The sequence below is a fragment of the Abrus precatorius genome, unplaced genomic scaffold, assembly GCF_003935025.1.
Source record: "Abrus precatorius isolate BTA unplaced genomic scaffold, Abrus_2018 Scaffold5, whole genome shotgun sequence".
Taxonomy (NCBI): domain Eukaryota; kingdom Viridiplantae; phylum Streptophyta; class Magnoliopsida; order Fabales; family Fabaceae; genus Abrus; species Abrus precatorius.
In genome coordinates this window covers 23,330,011-23,350,695 of record NW_020874395.1, presented here as the reverse complement: position 1 = coordinate 23,350,695, position 20,685 = coordinate 23,330,011, and the positions used below count along the sequence as shown (strand labels likewise).

Genomic DNA, 20,685 nt, shown 5'->3' with positions numbered 1-20,685 from the left:
TATTTTCAAGTTTATTTACTATTTAACTCTTTATTTACTAACAAAAACTAGGCTAAAAATATAGTAAAATGTGGATTTATCAATGACAACCAATCTATTCCTAGTACAATGTCCAATTGGGAGAGAGGTAGGAAAATCAAGTCTACCAAGAAACTCTTATCATGGATCACTACATAACAACTTAAATATACATGTGAAGTCACAAGAGGTTATTTGTGGGAGTAGATACTACAATAGTATATGGCAAGGAAGAAATGATTTAGGCTTATTTTGAGAGTTTTTACCATTTCTTGTTAATAGAAATGATTTAGGCTTGTTTTGTAAGAATGTTGTAATTTTGTATTTTTAGCCAATCTGACCTCTGTCAATTCTTTGGCCATAACTTTTTATATAGATATTATTTTTTGTTGATTTTAGTTGCATTGGATTCTATACATTCAAGGCTTTAAAATGCATATATGGTTTGCTAGATTTGTTGTTTTATATTTGCAAAATTAATACAAGATTTTTTTGTTGGTTTTCTCGCTTGAGCGAGAATGGCCCTCGTCTGACTTAAGCGAGAATTTTAGCAAGAAATCCTTTAGCAGACTTTACTCTCTGACTGTTTTTTGCTTAAATGAGCATTGGCTCGCTTGAGCAAAAATTTACTTATTGCCATGTAAAGATAGAAGATTTTAACTTGAAAAGAGGGAGACAAAGCGGGCTTTGAAGTCCTAGTACACACTAACCTAATTTGGCATTGCAGAACAGAGGAGGAGCTTATGAAAGTGATAAAGAATTATTTTGAGTACTAATTTCTATCTATTTTTCTTACACTTTCTTATTTTTTAGGAATTGGATATAATCTTTACACTTAATATTTTGATTTTTAATATATATTATTTTATGAGTTGGGCGTGTTTATCTTGATTATAATACTTGTTTCTACTTTACTAAAAGTGATTTATGACCTGTGAATCCAAGGTTTTTGATTTTTCGCAGATGAGGCCACAGCAGCTAGCGGAGATTATAACGAATTCAATTGACACCAATTCTTGCAATCCTTTCTTGTCTCCTTTGCTTAAATCTCTAATGCTCAACATTCATCACCATCTTCACCGACACACAACCAATAGAGGGAGAAATCGAAAGCAGCGTGAAAGAATTTCGTGGTGGCGAGGGAGAATAAAAAAATATTCTCTCATGCGTGTATTGCGCCAAAAAAGAAGCCTCAAAACCGTAACTCCATTTCTTCCACACTTAGACGCCTCAAAGTGTTTCTTCAATCGAAATTCTATGAACTAATTTAATATTTTCTTCTTTAAGAAATTAAATTAAATTACTCTCTTTCTTTCTAGAATCAAAATAACTAGTAAATATGCCCGTGTGTTGCACGGGTTTATTTTATTTTTATTAAATTAATTTATTTTAAAATAAAAAATATATAATTTAAATATAAAAATATATAAATATAATAAAAAATTTATTACATTAAATATAATTACATTGAGGAAGATTGTAAAATACTTCCTTATATACAACATTTTTTGTATATCCTATATATTTGTCATCTTCTTCAATAATAAGGATTTTTATTCCTTTTGCTGACGTTACTCTAGACAATGCAACATATAATTGACCATGACTAAATACAGGTTTTGACAAATATAATCCAACATAATTTAATGATTGTCCTTGACTTTTGTTTATTGTCATCATACCTTTATTGGAAATTATTTTCTTCTTAAAAGGAAAAGCCACTTGGAGTCACTTGTTGTTAAAACTATCCACGAAATAAGTATTTTAGCACCAATGTTGCTTCCTGTAATTATTTTTGCTTCAATTATCCACTCTCCTAAACGTATGATAAGGAGTCTTGTTCCATTGCACATTCCTAATGCGAGATTGATGTTCCTAAGTAGCATAATTGGCATTCCTTCTTTGAGTTGCAAGCAATGGGGAGGAAATCCATTGAAATTTAAAGTATTCAAGAATTCTACAGGATATATAAGCTCTTGCTCAGTTATTTTATCAGTTGCTTTGTCAGTCTCCTCAGAGCTTCTGTAATACTTTATTGATCCTTCAACCATGTTTATGATATAATTATTAATATCATCAACAATATCATTTAAAGGAGTAAGTATGGCCCTCTCTTGAAGGTATTTTTCATCCCGCATTTGTTGTTGAAAATTTGGATATGTGCTTTCAAAAATTTGCTTGAGTGAATCCTCCATTGGCTTGAGTAGATATTGGCTTGGAATTTTTATCCACATGGGAATGTCTTCTCCTTCTTTACTAATTGTTGGTATGTTTCCATCTTCAACTTGTATGAGCCATTTATTAAATTCATGTGCCAAGGAATTTTCCTTACTTGAAGAGGAGTTGTTGACAATTCTCATACTTCTGGACAACATATAAATTTTGCAATGATCCCACAAATACGACTTATTCATGCATGCTTGAACAATGTCTTATCGTTGTCCTTTTGGTATTACGGGTAATATTTGTCTAAAATCTCCTCCAAGAAGTACTGTTTTTCCTCCAAATGGCTTAGACATACTGTTAGGATATTTATAATTGATAACCACGTCGCAATGGTATCAAACAAACTAGATTTTCTTAAAAATTTTGCAATAGAAGGAGTAAACCTAGGTCATCTCACAAGGACATAAGATACATTATGTTTCTGGTTCCATCATTTAATTTCAGATTAGCTTAGGGATGGATTGTTTTGAATTAAATTATAAACAATAGAAAAGAAAAGAACAGAGAATAATTCTAATGAAACGAAATATGAAGTTCAACCGAATCAAGATCTCAATCACTACAATGCAATTCTCATTGTTACATGAATATAATTCCAACAAATTTCCAATCAACATTCAATACAACATTAATAACCCAAAATCCAAATCTAGATTATGAATTCCATCAAAACAAGAACTGCAATCGCAAATCCAATGCTCTAACAAAATTCAGAAAATTTGATTTATTGAATTAGGTGAATTCATTTATTTCAAATCTGAAATTCTCATTCTCTGTTTAGAATGCAAACGAAAATTCAATATCATGAAAAACATAATTATCCTAATCAGAAAAGAGGAGGAAGAGCGAGAATTCGATAGAACCTAACCCGAAACTCAAATGCAATGTAGTTCTTGAAACCTTGAACCGATTGATGGATTAGCCTTACTTCATGATCATGCTTGCTTCGGCCAAAACCAGAAAATACGAAAAGATGGGAAGTAGAGAGACGAAAATAAAAGAAGAAAGAATTTAAAATAGAGACTTTTTTATTCCTAAAAAAAATTGCGGCAAAAGAAAAACAAGGATTCGTACATAGAGTCATAACCTCTATTTAAAGATAAAATAATTGGGCTTAATTAAGGCCCAACTCCCTAATGAGGTTCCTAAACACCTAACTAAGTAAAATCAACAATACAATCAAATTCTGAAAATTTCAGTGCAGGGTTGCAACATTCTGATGCAATTTTGGACCTGAAGATGCTTGAACTGGTCTTTTCTCCCAACAGAGAAGTTGTAGATCTATGTCTTATCTTTCCAGGGACACCAATTTTGTCCAATTCCGAGTAGTGTAGCTCTAGATATGGTCTTTCTAAGAAACTATGTCAAAATAAGAAATTATGGCAAGAATTAAGAAAGATTTATATTTAAATCCTAAATTACTTACTAAAACAAATCTAAACTAACACATCAAAATAATGCACTAATGAAGCTCAATTAAACCAAAAACATGGAGAGAAAAATGTACTAAAATATGACTATCAATAACCCACAATATCTTTGAGGGACCTATCAAGAGCCTCAAAAGCCAATCTATTTATCATTGGTGCTTCATCCCAAATAATGAGATCTGTTTGAATTATTAACTGAGCAAACTGAGTATTTTGTTTGATTGAACATGTGCTCTCTTCAAAAAGATCTAATGGTATTTGAAATCTACTGTGAGCTGTTCTACCACCCGGAAGTAATAATGATGCAATACCTATAAAATTTTAAAGTAAGAATAAATGAGACATAAATAAAATCATGTATATAATAGTTTATGAAAGTATTTGTTAATAAAATCATGTATATAATAGTTTAGATTTGTTAATAAAATCATGTATATAATAGATATTTTTCTAATTTTTATGACAAACAGACAATAATTTTGATGATGTTAATACTAAAATTTAGAATTTTAATGTGTGTAATATTAATAAAATAATATTTTTGTCTTATTTTATTTAATAAAAGAATATTTTATAAGTTTTATAGATAATGTATTTTTTTATTGTAAGTATTAATGAAAAATTTAATTTATATTAATATAATAAAACAAAAAATTAGATTTGAAATTTTAATTAGATTTGAAATTTTTATATTTGTAAATTTTAAAATTTGAAAAATAAAAATAAGATACTACATGTGTAAGTACAAAAGTTAATAATAAAAATATATAATTAATATTAGAAATATAATAAAAAGTATTAAATATGAGAAATATATAATTAATAAAAATATAAAATCAAGTATAAGGAAGTGGTTGAGTACCCGAAGATGCAAAAGCAAGTACTATTCTTTTCTCACTCCTTAGTTTAGAAATGATAGTCTTGTAAAGAAAAGTTTTTCCAGTTCCTCCGTGGCCATACACAAAATAAAGTCCACCTACATTAGCAAAGACCGCATTAGGAACTTCATTGTATATTTGTCTTTGTTGGTCATTGATCGCTAGTGTCGCCTCGAACAAATTAATAAAAATCGAATTGCATAAAAATTATGTAGTAAGTGGTGCAATCTGAGTCGTCTCCCAACGATGATAACGTTATACAATTATAAAATTTTTAGAGGGGATTTGATTTATAGAATAAATAATTAGAATCAAAAGTTAAAAATAATTAAAAACTCTAATCCAAGAATTTAGAAGAACTACGACCGCTCTATCACTGGATTCCAAGAAGATGCATCAACCAACAAATTAGTGATTAACATTAAATTTGAATGAAACCTCAATTCAAATTAAGCATTCACGTGAGAACCCTCATGCATTCGATTAACACACAATTCGCTCAAAGTTCAAAAACCTCTAGAACCTAATCGATTTGTGTTAATTTAATTCACCAATGCCATTAATCTTAGATCTCAAACCTGAAAATCTAATTCACACTCCTTCAAGAATTAATTACATACATCAACTGAATAAAATGTCTTCAAACAGCTGCACAATTATCAATCCAAATGAAGAACTTCAATTCGAAATCATAATTAGTAAAAGAAGAAAGAAGGAAGAGATGAAACCGAATTTGTTGAATAAATTGCGAAACCAATCCTCAAGAGTATCTCAGCCCTCTTTCAATCCTTGGACTAGATGGAAATCTAAGCCTTCGTGGATGGAGGGAAACAAGTCGTAAAAGGGGAGAAAAAAAATGAAAAAAGAGAAGAGAGGAGAGGAGCCAAAAAATTAAAATTCAAAATTCAAAATTCAAAAATTCCGTTCATCACTTTGTTCCATTTTTTTGGCTATAAAAACAACCTCTTTTTGGTTCGTGGCCTGAAGGACAATTGTAGCCTTGGATGTTAGCTTCAAAACGCCACTAGAATGGGCTTAATCGGATGTCTGTGGACTGAGATATGGCCCAAATACTGCACCTTGCTTAGGGTCTGTGACTGCAGCGTTCTAACTTTTTCCAAGCCCAGTTCTAGCTTCTTATCATCAGAATTGGTTTCTGACCTCTTCATAAGAATTGTGCACCTTTCTCTTAGCTTTCCTAAAAATCAAGAATCACAATGAAAGGAGTTCTACAACTCAAGATATGGTCTAGAAACCAAAATAGTATCAGAATTTGCCAAATACTGGAAAAATTAAATAAAGCTCAAATAAAATCCAAACATCATAAAATGATCCAATTCAACCAATTAGGCACAAAAGAGGATTAATGAGCTAGGAATGAGAGGAAATAATGTTATAAAAATCCAATTGATCAGTCATTCAGTAATGGGTAGCATATCTAGTGTTCCAATTTCAACTCTTCAATATTATAATCAAGTTCCTCTCTAATCAATCTATTGTCCATCACTTCTACTGCTGATTTATCAAGTAAAGGCATTCCATTGAAGTCGGAGAGGACCTTTCCATTTCTCATCAATATCTTGTCAATTTCAATCAAACAATAAGTTTGGATCTGTTATTCTGTGAGTTCCAAACCAAAGTGATGAAATAACCTTCTTTTTTTATAAAGAATATCATCAGATAGTGTCTGCCAATTGTTATCCCATAGTTTCTTAACATTTGTAACCTCACCAAAAAGAAGAATTTTAACAAATAATTCTCTTAACTGAGAAGGTAAAGCCCAATGACTTGCTTCATTCAATGCATCATTCCACTCTTTATCATCATTTAGAAGGCCAAGAGCATAGCATGCTTCTTTGAAAGTTTTATGTGTCACTCCACCAACTGTCTTGATTTCTTCGTAACTTTTTGGTCCTTGAACAATATTTAACAAAATTCTTAAGTAATATCTTTCACCAAATGTTGGATGAGCATAATAAATTCTTCCAATTGTTCTTCCAGACTGCCTTTGTTTCCATTTTTTGTTTCTATCATCCCAAACAAATTTTGTAGGAAAGTCAGAATATGTTAGCATGCATGCTTCAGAATTTATAGAATTCATTTTCATCCATTCTGTAAACATGGTTTGTTCTATTCCTTCTCTTCTTATAACTGTTGGCAACTGTTCTGAATCTTGTAGAGTAACTGAATTTTCTCCTGGTAAATGGAAGATCAATCTCATAACAGCTGGACTTCTATAATGTATGTCAAAGTTAAAAATTCTCCAACTTGCTTCACATGCTAACACATATCTGAAATATGAGCAATAATTATAATATTTATAAATTCATAAAAGTCTGAGTATATAAAAAAGAAAAAATATGTTCAATGTTGTTTAAAAATAAAAATAAAAAATATAACACTTAATATCAAAGTCAATATAAAATTTAATTAATAAAGACTAAAAATTTAAACGTATAACAACTACTATTATTTATTTAGTAATACTTATTTATAAAAATTATATATAATTTAGTACACTTAATAAATATACAATAAGTAATAAATATATAGTTTAATAACATTATTTAATTATAATTATAGAATATTATTTTTATATATATAAAATATTAGTAATTATTTATTAAATTGTCATTCGTAATAGTTTGTTATTATCCTTATTAAGATTATATAAGCATCAATTCTAATAAACTTTCTTTAAATATAATTCAAAGATAATAAATATGAATCAATTATAATTTCAATTGTTACGTTATGTAAAATATTATAAATAATTTTAATAAATTGTAATCTAATGCAATTATAGTAAATTTGTTTATGTAATATATTCTATAGTGAATTTAAATATTTTAAATCTTAATAATTATAAATTTATTATAAATACCTAAAATAATATATAAATTTATGGTATTAGAGAAATTAGCATAAAAAAGAATTTATAATTATTTTAATTAAATGGTTAATTAAATTAATTTATTTATATATAAAATTACATACCTGCAGTCTAAATAATTTTGATCTCATCAACTTGTGTAATCTGCATTGAATTGTTTGTATTTTGGACAAAATTATTTTCTTCAATTACCATGATTGCTCTATCTGGATCTTTGTGGAGGTACTTGAAGAGATATTTTATAACCTTGGACCTATTGCACCATTCAATATTTAGATGTGCCTGAAATGTGAGTAATAAATCTAAATTATATGGAATAACAAACCTGTTATCTAACTTGATATCTCCTTTTTTGACATGTCTGTCATCATCCTGTCTACTATAAGTAGGAAAACCATCCATATCTATGGTCGTTTCATCAGTAAACTTTTTAGGATAATTTCTATTGCAAAGGCCATCAACCATGCAAGGTGCATTTTTGTTGGTAGTTCCACATGGTCCATGTATCATGAATTGTGAAACAGCATTGAATCCAACTGGATCATCCACTTGAGATGGTAATTATGCTGATATTATTTTATCTATGTCTTGTGGTGTTAGATACTTATTATTTTGGTGAAGCCATATTAGGATATGAGCATGTGGTAGACCTCTTTTTTGGAACTCAATAGTGTATATAGCTAAAAGAAGGAAAAAATATAATAAATAATTAGTAAGAATAAGGTGCATTTTTGTTGGTAGTTCCACATGGTCCATGTATCATGAATTGTGAAACAGCATTGAATCCAACTGGATCATCCACTTGAGATGGTAATTATGCTGATATTATTTTATCTATGTCTTGTGGTGTTAGATACTTATTATTTTGGTGAAGCCATATTAGGATATGAGCATGTGGTAGACCTCTTTTTTAGAACTCAATAGTGTATATAGCTAAAAGAAGGAAAAAATATAATAAATAATTAGTAAGAATAAGATTAAATTTATAAATTAAAAAATTAGTATAATACTTTTCTTTACCTGATATAACTTGACCAAAGTACTATCCATCCACTACGTGTTTTATTAGTTGATCAAGTTTCATCTTTTAAAACTCTTGTTTTAACATCTGGCCTATCATTAGCCAGTTGTCCTGAAATTTGATCAAGCATATACTGAATCTCGGGCCACTTTGGATTGGCAATAAAAGTGATAAAAATATCAGGATTCCCAAACGTTCTACATATGGCCATTGCATCTTGATAGTTTTGGACCATATATCGTGGACCACCTGTGAATGAAGAAGGCAATACAATTCTTTTTCCAGTAGCAGCAGCTATTGTATCCCCACGAACAACTGCATCACAAACATTTTTGTACAACTCTGTGCGTAAAATTGTTTGATTTTGCCTAATCCATCGTAGTCAATCTTCTTCTATGGTTGTATATGCATCAACAATATATTGTTGGAATAACCGACCAGCAGAAATAAGAGTCTTTGCTTCAAAGTTTCTTTGTTGTATTCGATATGCATAGTATTCTCTTATTGTCAAATTGTTTCTTTTTGTTCTATTTTTTCCATTGTGTCTTTGAATCTCTGATCTGACGTCCTTCTGGCAATTGTTGACGTGGGAGGGTACCTGTAAAAGGCACTTCGATGTTGAAGTCAGGATCCGGCTCGGAGTAATAAATGGTATTCAATAATAAAAAGTCAACCCTTTACATGTTCTTCCTACCTTTCTTTTATAGGCACTGCAATGGGCTAATGGGCCTGAGTTAGCCTTGACTTTGGCCCTTTTCATGATTTAAATAATATTTTAATTATTATCTTAATTAAGTTATTTATCTTTTAATCTTGAAGAGATACTGATTCTGACTAGCCGAGTAGGTATTCGGTTTCCTTTTTCTATGTGTAGGGCCTATCAGTTCCCCTATCCAGTAGACTAGTCCCCCAAGCCCAAAGAGGTACGATTTGAGGGCTTAAAATTTTAGGGAAATATTTGAATGAGAGGGTGTTCGGTGTTGTGGAAAAGAAAGAATACCGAGCGGGGTATTCGGTTCAGTGAGTAAGGAATACCGAGGGAGGTATTCGGTTCAGTGAGTAATAAGGAATACCGAGAGGAGTATTCGGTTCTGTGAGTAATAAGGAATACCGAGGGGGTATTCGATTCTTCAAAAAAGTGAATATAATCCAAAGAAATTAGTAAATAAAGAATAAAAATTTATAAAAATAAATAATAAATAATGGAAATGGATTATTCTAGAACCACGAGTACTTTTTTAGGGTTTCCTCATGTGTGTGCATGAAACGAAAGGGTACTCGATCTTGACCGTTTGATCTAGGATAGATCTATCAGTTAAGGAAGGGTGTGACCTTTCACATGCCCAAGGGCCCTTTATAAATACGTGGTGGTCCAAGCACTTTGTTCTCCACTTTGTCTCTATACCGAGAAGTACATATTGTCGCTCCAAACCGAAGGGTATTCAAACTTTCTTTTTCAAACCGACTACTGTGAGGTACGCTTTGTTCTTTCCTTACTTTTATCATGGCCGGATCCTTAGAATGGGAAGACTCGTTGTCAGAGTCGTCTATGCCAACTAGTGTCGATAGTCAACGTGCTGAGAAAACCGAAGGGGGGTAGCATTTGGTTCAGGACCGAGTGGGGGTCATGAAGACGTAGAGATTTGCTTTAGGGAGTGCAATGACGAAGCCAAATCGTCAGAGTCCACCGATTCTGATTCTTCTGAACCATTACCGAGCATGAGCCACCCTAGGGAGAGACCAGTATTTCCCCCTTGTACGATTCCCGGATACGAGTGGGTACACGGTGAGGTAGCTGCCTACTTATCTCGATATAAAAGAAATAAGGATCTTCAATCTTTTGTTGATCATGTGGACATTTCATTGTGGGAGCCATCCGATCCCTATCCCATATTCATTAATCCTTGTTGTGGAGACAAAACCGAAGACCCTGAGTTTGTTTTTCGAGGAGGTGTCGGGATGGCCGACACCTTCTTCGTGTATGAGTATATGTTTAGAGAGCTAGGTATAAAATTGCCCTTTAATGACTTTCAAATAGGAGTGTTAAGGGTTTTAAATGTAGCGCCGACACAACTCCATCCAAATGGGTGGGCGGCTATTCAGGCTTTTAGAGTGCTTTGTAAATTTCATTACATAGAACCTAGTGTAGGCTTGTTTCTTCATTTTTTTTGTACTCGTCCATCGAACTTGGCAAGATGGATATCCTTAATAAGGCAACCAGATTTGCCTTTGTTTAAGCCTTATGCTTCGTCTTTTAAGGGTTTTAAAACCGATTTCTTCAAAGTAACCGTCCACCCCGTAGGTAGAAATTTTTTCTTTGATAGTGAAAATAATCCTCTTTTTCCTTTCCACTGGACCCGGGTGCCTCACCGGTATGACTGGATTCCTGAGGACATGTTGTCAGCTAGGGAGTTAGCGGCCCTAAATTATTTAAAGTCTCTCCCCCGAGACCTTCCTGCCCGACATATACTTTTAGTATTAAAATCTCCTCAACCTCGCCTGGACATGGATGGTATGTTACGTCATTGTGGTTTTATTTTTGACTTAAGTGATATTGATTTGACTATCTGCTTTAATTGTAGGTTTAATGGCTCAGCGCGGTGTTCACGTGCCAACATATCGTAAAACTCTGAAGTCTAAGGCACATGAGAACACACCCATCGAGGAGCACCAACATCCTCAAATAGACCATATTCCTATTGCGACCGAGCCGCAACCTCTTCCCCGAGACCTTGTCATTGCGGAAAATCAACCGAAAAAGCGTAAGGACAAGGGCAAGGAGAAAGAGAAGGGCAAAGAAGCAGAAAAAGAGAAGAGGAGAAAGCATTCCCATTCGGGAAGACCGAGTGGTTCGGATGGGAGCTGACCTCAAAGCCGGGGTGACCTGGTGTCTGGCGCTGGCAGCTCCTCGAATAGTGTCTTCCCTCCTTTCTTCTTGACCGATACCTTCCTCAATCAAGGTGTTCATGCTGGCCGAGCAGTTGCTCCTGACCTGCTTTTGGACGCAGGAAAGGAAGCGGTCAGCAACCTTGAAATTGAATCCGTGTGGAAATACTTCTCGGAGTTTCAAATTCGAGCTATGATGATGCTCCGCCGATTGGCTCTGGAGCCCACACGGGAGATGAGGAAGGTTCAAAACGAGTACGCTGTCACTAGCAAGCTCTCGCAGAAAATGAAGAGATTCAGCTAAATCTAGCCGAAACCAATAAAGCTTTGGAAGCCGAGGTTGTTCAATATAAAGAACACTATCATATAGTGGAAAACCGGCTCCAAGCTACCGAGCGAGCGCTGAAGGCAAGGGAAGAGGAAATGGAGGCTTGGAGGGTAAAATCTGTAGGATTGGAGGAGTCTCTGAGGGCCAAATCTGTTGAGATGGAGGAGGCATTGACCGCTGAAAGGCAAAAGACTGATGGTGAAATAAAAGCCTTTGCCGACAAGTGTTCAGTCCAAGTGGCTATTGAACATGAGTCAGGTTTTAACCATGCCGTTCGCCAGTGCTATGGTTTCTGCCAAGTGCCCTCTGACTTCCACTTCCATCTTACGAGAGATTTTTTCAGTGGTAGGTTTTTGCCATATAATGATGTAGATGAAGATCTAGAACCTGACGCTGAAGCCCCTCCAAGAGTGAATATAAATGACAATGCTGTAGCCCCTGATGTAGAGGTAGCCGGTCCTGACACCTCATGTCCAGATGTTGGAGATGAAGGAAATTGAGTGTCTTAATTTTTCTTTTGTATTCATGGGCCGATAGTGCCCAAATTTTTGTAATCCTTTTTGACAAAGAAATAGAAGTTCTAACTCCTTTGTGTCATTCCCAATTTTCTTTAAAACAAGTTAACCGACAACTTTTTTGTTACATATAAAGATATATAATGGTATTCGTTCTTAGATTAGTAATTAACTCTTCGTTTGGCCGAGCAGGGGTACTCGAGAGGGAAATAAATTTAACCTTAACCAAGTGCCACGTTGTGAATTTTAGTAACGCTTCATCCTTGACCGAGTAGGGGTAGTCGGGGGGGGGAAATAATTCAACCTTAGCCAAGTGACACTTGGGAGGGAATTTTAATGGATTCATCCTTGACCGAGTAGGGGTACTCGGGAGGGAAATAATTCAACCTTAACCAAGTGATACTTGGGAGGGAATTTTAATGGATTCATCCTTGACCGAGTAGGGGTACTCGGGAGGGGATTTTAATGATGATTCATCCTTAGCCGAGTAGGGGTACTTGGGAGGGAAATAATTCAACCTTAGCCAAGTGATACTTGGGAGGGAATTTTGATGGATTCATCCTTAACTGAATAGGGGTACTCGGGAGGGAATTTTAATGATGATTCGTCCTTAGCCGAGTAGGGGTACTCGGGAGGGAATGTAATTCAATGAAGTGCTTGAAAGAAAACGCTGATGTATAGAAAACCGTATAGGTGAAAAGAAGTATTTTATTGATAAGGTGTCTCGTTAAAAACCTTTCCAGGAAAACCCCTTTTCACTTTCTTTTAAGAGGACAAAACCTGGGAGAGGAAAAGAGTACACCGTTTACAGATTACAAAGCTTTAACTATAATAATGCTTCAAATGTGTGACATTCCAGGTCCTCGATATTAGTTTTCCTTCCAATGTTTCCAACTTGTATGCTCTGTTGTCTAATCTTGCTGTTACCCAAAAGGGGCCTTCCCAGTTGGCTGCTAGCTTCCCTTCTCGCCGATCCTTGCGTGCCTCTCCGGTTACTCGCCATACTAAGTCATTTTCATAAAATTGTCGTGGACTGATTTTGGAGTTAAATTTTCTAGCCATCATTCTTCTGCTAGCCTCGGTCATAATGGCAGCTTGGTCACGTATCTCATCTATTAGGTCCAAGTTGATGGCCAGGGCCTCTTCATTAGTCGATTCCTCAAAATTCTTCCTCCGAAATGAAGGTTCTCCAATCTCTACTGGCACCATGGCGTCAGTACCATAGGTAAGCCGAAAAGGAGTTTCCTTTGTTGTGGTTTGCGGCGTGCACCGATAAGCCCATAATATCTCGGGCAGTTTCTCTGCCCATTCTCCCTTTACCGAACCCAACCTCATCTTTAATTCATGTAAGATCACTTTGTTTGCAACCTCAGCCTGGCCATTAGTCTGAGAATGTTCAACAGACGTAACTCTGTGCTTGATATGCAGGCCTTCCAAAAACTCATTGAATCAGCGATCTGTAAATTGAAGCCCATTATATGTAATTAGTGCATGAGGGAGGCTGAACCGTGTAATGATGTTTTTCCAAGTGAATTTCTATACGTTGTTGGCCGTGATGGTGGCAAGGGGTTCAGCTTTAATCCATTTGGTGAAGTAATCCACAGCGACAAGGAGAAATTTACATTGCCCTTTTGCTAAAGGGAAAGGACCGAGGAGGTCCATTCCCCAAATGGCAAAAGGCCAAGGAGAGCTAATGGGGCGAAGGGTATCGGCATGTTGGTGTAGGTGAGGACTGTGTTGTTGACAGGGAATGCATTTCTTCATGAACAAATGGCAATCTTGAGTGATCGTTGGCTAGTAGTATCCGACTTTGAGTATTTTTGCTGCCATAGTTCGTCCGCCTGAATGGGTACCACAAATACCTTCATGGATTTCCCTCATGACGTAGTTAGCTTGGTCTTCGTCTAGGCATTTAAGCATAGGGGTTGAAATTCCTCTTCTGAACAAGTCTTTGTTGAGAATAAGGTATTTGGCTGCATGTGTTTTTATTTTCTTAGCTGAAGTTGTATCCTCTAGTAAGCTGCCATCAGTGAGGTACCGGATGAGTGGGGTCATCCAATTATGAGGTAAATTCTCTATGTCTATGCATTCTTGTTTGGCGATGCTGGGTTGGAGAATTTCTTGGTGAGCCACGCTTTGCAACTGTCCTGGTTTTTGTTGGCTAGCTAGCCTGTCGGCTCGTTCGTTCATTGCTCTCAGGGTGTATTGAACATATACTTCGTCAAATTCAGCTTCTATATTTTTAAATTCTTGGTAATATTAGAGCATTACCGAGTCCTTCACCTGATATGTTCCATTAACCTGTTCGGCCACTATCTTTGAATCACTCCAACAAGTGATACGTTTTACTCCAACATCCTTTGCCAGTTTGAGGCCGGCTAGGAGGGCCTTGTACTCAGCTTGATTATTAGAGGCTTTGAATCCAAACCAAATGGATTGTTCAATTGTTACAGTGTTTGGTCCTTCAAGTATAATTCCTGCTCCACTACCGGATTGGTTCGATGATCCATCAACATGTAAGTTCCACATGTCCCAGTTGGTGTGTGGTTGAGCTGTGAATTTATTGACAAAATCGGCAAGTATTTGGGCTTTAAGGAGGCGTCGGCTTTCAAAATGTATATCAAATTGGGATAATTCTATTGCCTACGCTACCAACTGACCTGCCAGCTCAGGTTTTCTTAAAATTTTGGACATTGGACAATCTGTTCGCACCACCATCCGATGACTCTTAAAGTAGTGTCTTAGCTGACGAGCTGTGTGGACTAGGGCAAGCACCACTTTCTCCATTAATTGATACCGGGACTCGGGACCTTGGAGTGTTCTGCTGATGAAATATACAGGAGCTGGTTCAGGTATTTCTTGAAGCAAAACCGAACTGACGGCGTTATCTGGTACGGCAAAAAATATACAATCATGTCTTGATCAGGCTTCGGTTTTGTCAACACAGGCGGTGTTGCTAACAAATGCTTGTATTGGGCGAAAGTGACCTCACATTCATTGGACCAAGCGAATTTTTGAGATTTCTTTAATAATTCAATGAAAGGTCGAGATCTCTCTGTCATCTTTGGCAAGAATCTAGCGAGGGCTGCAATCCGACCGGCCAATCGGATCGATGCCAGGCATGTCCGAAGGTGACCAAGCAAACAAATTGGTGTTATTCAACAGTATTTTCTGAAAAACCATCTTCTCTTGGACATTCAACCCGACCCCCAAATACGTTACGTGTTCAGGTTTTGATCCAAGTTGGAAACGTTGTTTATTTTCATTGGGCTCAACCCGACACCCCTCATTTGTTCTAGGATCCAGTTCTACATGCAGTTCCTCTCCCAGCCGAGGGGATACAATATTGACATCTCGGCTGCTCCCATGGAAAGGTTTAAGACGCAGACTTGCAAAATAACATTCTCTAGCTATTTTCTGATCGGCATGGACTGTAACTATTCGGCCCCTCTTAGATGGAAACTTCATGGCCAAGTGCAGAGTAGATACTATGGCCTTCAACTTGTTTAGGGACGGCCTACCGAGTAGGATATTGTACGAGGTATTTGCATGAACTACCAAATACGTGACCTTGATACGCTTTCCTTCATGTTCTGCTCCAAATGAGGTGTAAAGATCAATACACCCGCGAGTCTCCACCCGTTCCCCCGAAAAACTGACTAAGGGTTCTCTGTATTCTTTAAGTTCCTCTTCTAGTATTCCTAGCTGTTTAAAGGTATTCCAGTAGAGGATGTCAGCAGAACTTCCCTGATCGATGAGTGTTTTCCGGACTGTGCAGCTGAGAATGTCCACACTGATCACCATAGGGTCGTCTTGTACCGGGTCCACTCCTTGGAAGTCCTCGTCAGTAAAAGTAATTGGGGGATCCGAATCCTACTTCCAAGCGAGATGTTATTGATTGACCTGACTTGCCTTAAATGTCTCTTTCTAGCCGAATTAGTAGGCCTTCCCCCGGCAAACCCTCCGGCTATGGTATTAATGACCCTTTTACGATACTTTTCACGTTCATCGTGTTGTCTAGTTAGAGGTTCCCTGGACCTACTCCTTTGTCGTTCATGTCTATTGTCATATCTCCTCGGTGGTCCAGGGTTATAGTCCTTTCCGCTATTGGATTGACCGGCAGGACTTCTTTGCACAAAATCTTTGAGATGTCGTTCCTTGATTAATTCTTCAATTTTATCTTTCAAAGCTGTACATTCTTCCGTGATGTGACCCCTGTTCTGATGGTATCGGCAAGCTTTGCTTTTATCTGCCCGAGGAGGGGTATTGGCGCGTCTGGTCTGGGCATTCTCAAAATTTCTGTAGCCAATGCCTGATCAAGTACTCTAGACCGATTAGTGTTAAGCGTAGTATAAGAAGGGTACTTGGGTCCTCTGGGCGGTCTTTCGGGCTCATTTCTTCTTCTCTCCTTATTTTCTTGCCTAGACCTGAAAGTTTCTTTTCTCTCTGTATTTTTTGAATTGGACCCCTGGTCCATCCGTACCTGGTTTCAGTATTCGGATAATTCTTCCATCTGCATATACTTTGTAGCCTGACTCCTTAACTCGTCTAGGTCTACGAGGGGATTTCTTGCAGATGCTATTAACAAAAGGTCCTGGCTTTAAGACCATTGTGAGGTGGTGCATAGCCACTGCTGGTTCCAGGTTATGGATTGAAAGAGTTACTTGGCCAAAGCGTTCCATGAACGCTCTAAGTGGTTTTCCTTTTTCTTGGCGAATATTGACTAGGGCCAGGGATGTTAAGGGATGAGGTCGACTTGTGGCAAACTGCAAGTTGAAACGTCTTGTGAGAGTTTCAAAAAAGTCGATGGATAAAGGGGGGAGTCGGGTGAACCAACTAAGTGCAGGTCCTCGAAAGGAAGTGGGAAAAATTCTACACCATAAAGCATTGTTTTCTGTGTACATACCGACTTGTGTTATAAAGACATCCACGTGTTCTCCAAGGTCAGATGTACCATCGTATTTGTCTATTGCCAACCCTCTCCAATTATCAGGCAGCTTAGCCTCCAGAATATGGTGAAGGAATGGGCTTTGGTTCACAAGATCGTCTCGGTCATTTCTGCCTACAGATTGATAAACTTGCTTTGACTTCTCTTACAACGCCGAGGATTCCCCTTGATCCTGGATGACGGGTGTAGTTTGGGAGGGAACATGTGTCTTTATCTCTTCTCTTAAGTTAGCATTTTCCTTTCTTAGGGCCGAGAGCTCCAGTGCATCCCTCTCTCGCTCCTTCTTCATTTCCGTCATTTCTGCCTTAAGCTGCCTCAGTACAGCTAAAATGCTCTCCTCTGTTCCTCCTTGCATCACCACTTCAGGTATTGGTTCCTCTGGTGTGACACCCTCCATTTGTTGCCGAGAGGTTCCTTCCTGCTGGCTTCTCGTCATTACCATGTTTAATTCTGAAAAAATGAGGCTAATCGGGCCCCACGGTGGGCGCCAAAATGTTCTTGCTAGAGAAACAGTAGTCTTCGATTCTCTGATCTGACGTCCTTCTGACAATTGCTAACGTGGGAGGGTAACTGCAAAAGGCACTCCGATGCTGAAGTTAGGATCCGACTCAGAGTAATAAATGGTATTCAATAATGAAAAGTCAACCCTTTACCTGTTCTTCCTATCTTTCTTTTATAGGCACTGCAATGGGCTAATGGGCCTGAGTCAGCCTTGACTTTGGCCCTTTTCATGATTTAAATAATATTTTAATTATTATCTTAATTAAGTTACTTATCTTTTAATCTTGAAGAGATACTGATTCAGACTAGCCGAGTAGGTATTCGGTTTCCTTTTTCTATTTGTAGGGCCTATCTATTCCCCTATCCAGTACATCCATCATTAAAAGAATATTGAATGTCTAAGTGAAATCCATCCTCACCATATGGAAATAATAATGGATATTGCATTGACATGAAAGAAGGATGTAACTTTGATATTCTTTGTAACCCATTTGTTTGATGCTCTATTATTATATCTCTCCTTCCATTAGATTGGCCAAAATCTCCAACAATAAGTGCAGCAATTTCAGCTAAGGTCGGCTTGTTATACTGTTGAGATTCTCTTGATCTTATACCAAGTAACTTGATTCGTACATTTTTATCATCAGATGAAGATAATTTATCTCTTGCCATTCTAAACACCTGTGCAATAGGATTATGCATGTCCAACATATCCTTTATGTAACACCTTATGTTTTAATTTCAATAAATCATAATTTCGATTCGAGATAAAATAAAATTCATTTCAAATAAGGTTCTCAACCTTTGTTTTCATTAAATATTTTAAAATAAGAAAAAAGGTTACAATTTCTATCAAGTCACTACTATAGGTGAGCATATTTTTAATTTATGATTTCTATGATATAATATTAATTATAAGAGCAGTTATGAAAAACTTTATATGTGTATAATCAATATATATTAATAAATAAATAAGCAAATATCACTACAGTTTATAATATTAATACTAATATATGCATGGATAAATTTTTATAATTAATCTCTAATTAAAATAAAGAATTAAAATAAATTTAAAATATGAAATAATTTTAAATAATTATTTGTCAATGTAATAATAATAGAATTAATAAAATTATAATAATATTTATTAAGATAATAATAAAACTAATAATATGTTGTATCTTTAAAAAGTCAATAAATAAATAAGTAAATTATATATATATATATATATATATATATATTGTCATACATATTATTATTTATTTTAAAATATAATATAATAAATAAATTTCTTATGGTAATAATTGTAATAAATTTTAAAAGATACATAAATAAATACCAAGTTACTTAGAAATTTTTTAAAATTCTTTAAATTAATTAAAAAAATTTAATGATGATATTAACAAATATTTTATTTTCTAAATAAATAAATTATTACTATCATAATTTTATTAAAAATGATAACAATAAAAATTTCAGTATAAATACATAAAAAAATTATATGGTAATGTATGTAAATTAAAATATTTTTTTTATATTGTTATATAAACAAATTTATTTACAAACAATATCATACATATTGAAATAGTATTGTAAAATTAAAATATGTATAATTTAGTGATGGTACATTAGAATGTTCTTGTAATTTAAACATTACCTGATACATTACTTGGTCCTACAAAAAAGGTCAATATTCAGTGAATCTGATTTAAATATTTTTTCAAATTAAAAAATATATAATTTTAAGAATATAACATAATAAATAATTATATCAATAAAAAAATATTTATATTAATTTCATATTTTTATCTATCATACCTGTATTTTGATTTATATTTTAGAAACTAATTGTAAATCTACAAAATGACTGAATTTTTCCATTAGGAAGCACTGGTCTTTGTGTTTGCAATTGAATGCTCTCAGGAAAATTTTCAAAAGTATTAGAACTTATATTTCAATCTGAAAATTTTGAATAATCATATAGTTAGAATATGAAATTCTAATAAATAAATATAATTTTATATGTTAATATAAAAAATACTTCTATAACATTTTAAACACTAACCTCTATCTTTCTCGGATCGAAAGTCTTTCGATAGTTGTGAAGATTTAGACTTCATACTCAAAAAATTTTAAAAGTATGTAAAGAAAAATATTCGTAAAATTTTGAAACAAATGATATATATATATATAGAAATTAAATATAATATTTTAACTTAATTCAGAGTTAAAACATTATATTTTCTTTACTTATTCATTCATTACGATATAAAAGTTTTAAATATACAAATGGAACGATTACCTAAAGATTTCAAAATCAAATCAAATTCATTTTCATTGTTATGATTTTTAATAATGTTTAATTTACTTTAATTGTTATAATTAATTAGTTTTAATTGGAGAATTTTGAATTTGTCATTCTCATTATAACATTTTATAAAAGAAAAAAAAATATTGCAACAAAATTACTAAGGATAAATGTTGTTATTTTTTAATTTAAAAAAATTAAATTTGTCATCATAATTATTATAATATAAAATATAAATAAAATATTGTCTATGTTAATAGGTTATACATAATTATGATATATCAATTCTTATTAAATGATTGTTTTTAAAAAATAAAATAATAGAAGAAGAGAAAAAAAGAGTTGTTAAAAAATTTTCAATTAAGATTTAGGTAAAAACTAAAAGAAAAGAATGATTGTATTTAATAAAAAAATTAATTTTAATTTCATATGTTAATATAAAAAATACTTCTACAACATTTTAAACACTAACCTCTATCTTTCTCGGATTAAAAGTATTTCGATAGTTGTGAAGATTTGGACTTCATACTCAAAAAATTTTAAAAGTATATAAAGTAAAATATTCGTTAAAGATTGAAACAAATGATATATATATATATATATATATATATATATATATTAAATATAATATTTGAACTTAATTCAGAAGTAAAACGTTATATTTTCTTTAGTTATTCATTCATTATGATATAAAAGTTTTAAATATACAAATAAAACGGTTACCTAAAAATTT

General features: G+C 34.1%; 1 pseudogene; it reads right to left on the bottom strand.

Annotated features, from left to right (window-relative positions):
* Positions 1–1,470: 1,470 nt before the first annotated feature.
* On the bottom strand, positions 1,471–19,310 carry LOC113866927 (annotated as a pseudogene).
* Between the last annotated feature and the right edge of the window lie 1,375 nt (positions 19,311–20,685).